This window comes from Propithecus coquereli, unplaced genomic scaffold (assembly GCF_000956105.1).
Source record: "Propithecus coquereli isolate 6110/MARCELLA unplaced genomic scaffold, Pcoq_1.0 Scaffold179, whole genome shotgun sequence".
In the NCBI taxonomy this organism is placed as follows: domain Eukaryota; kingdom Metazoa; phylum Chordata; class Mammalia; order Primates; family Indriidae; genus Propithecus; species Propithecus coquereli.
Window position 1 is genome coordinate 5,483,138 of NW_012142634.1, and position 1,568 is coordinate 5,484,705.

A 1,568-nucleotide genomic window follows, 5' to 3' on the forward strand; every position below is an offset into this window, starting at 1 on the left:
ATATAGGTAAAATATCCATCTTTATTTTCTCTAATTGATAAAGCTGGAATATGGTATTTAAATTTTTAAATTGCCTGCAAAGTATATTATTAGGCTATTAACATTCTTGGGCAATGAATGCTTTACTGAATTTCATTTTTTTTAGATAAAACTATCCATATATTAGAAAATCAAGGTCCTGCTTTATTTGTAGGTGCGTGTTGTAACCAACTTGTTTAAACTGCTTTTAAACTGTTTTTGGTTTTTACACAGTGAAGATTTTAGTTATTTTAATATAGGGGGTTCATCCCCTCCCATTTCAGATTTCAAGAAGAAAGTTTAGGTGGACTGTTATAATCCCAACCGTTATTATAATCATTAGGTTCCTGGGGTGTCTTCTGTTGGTTTTAACACATTAACTACCTAGTGAATTGTATTTCACTCATGCTAGTTTTGAGCCAGGGGCCTCATGAAGCATATATATAACTGCAGTGGTTCCTGAAAACCTTATTGATGTTCTTATTCTTACAGTTAATATTGACAATTTAATTGCATATAACTCATGCATAGAAAACAACAAAATAATGAATTTTTTATTAGAAAGGATTGATTGTTTTGTTTCTGAAGTTTTTATTCTGTTTTCATAATAAAACATCATGGCCCCAAGGAAAAATTTTTTTTTCTAGTGTGGCAGTCAGTGTGTTAAAATCATTTCCATGGCTATTCTATAACGCTAAATTCATCTTTTTCCTCAAGAAGAAAAGATGTGGAGTGGGCTGCTACCTTCTGGCCTAAATGAAAGTGATGTTGAGTCGAATTCTGAAGATGAAGCCACATTAGAGGACTCTGGACTTAACTTACGGGAAGATAAAGAGGATGGAACCATTAGAAAAACAGAAGTCTCAGATTTTCCAACAGATGGATCAAAAACTGAAACAAAGGCAAATGTAAATGCGTATGAAGAGTGCCCTTCTGGAATTCCCTTAAATATGTGGAATGTAGGTTTTCTCTGATGTGCTTGTTAAAGCCTATGTGCGTGCGCGTGTGTGTGTGTCCCTTGTGTGTGTGTGTCCCTTGTGTGTGTCTGCCTTGGTTAAGATGTATATATTTTTGGGACCTAACAGGTAGGGAAGATGGACTCAGAATACTTTTGCTATTCTTTGAGGCAGTGGCCACTTAGACACTTGCTTTTATTTTTGTTTTGTTTTCATAAAAAAAGGAAGGGAAAAAAACTGCTATGCAGGATTAGCTATTTTCCCTAACATGAATGTATGAGGAATTTCTGTGTTTATTTTATCTCTTTTATCTATGGACCTATTATTATCTATATGAGTCACTGAGTTTCACTCTTAAATTATCAAATAACTTATTTAGAAATAAATGAATATCAAAACTCAGGTTGTAAGAGTGTCAGAGACTAGAGTATCTCAAGAATTGACTACTTTTGTTAAATAGATATCTTTATACAGGGTAGGATGTAATTTTTTTTACTTAACATTTTTTTTTAATTGTGTGTTTTTCTGCAAAGTATATTGGAGTCTCTTCTTTTAAAAAGGAAATGCAAATTCTGAATAGAAATTAGGTACAGT

The 1,568-nt window shown here is 32.8% G+C and overlaps 1 long non-coding RNA gene across 1 annotated transcript in view; it reads left to right on the forward strand.

The window, feature by feature from the left end:
* Window positions 1–977, forward strand: part of LOC105808710 — a 6,504-nt gene extending 5,527 nt beyond the window's left edge. The window contains exon 3 of the long non-coding RNA XR_001137395.1: window positions 736–977. This is a non-coding gene — a long non-coding RNA (uncharacterized LOC105808710). The remainder of the gene's footprint in view (window positions 1–735) is intronic.
* The last annotated feature ends 591 nt before the right edge of the window (window positions 978–1,568 follow it).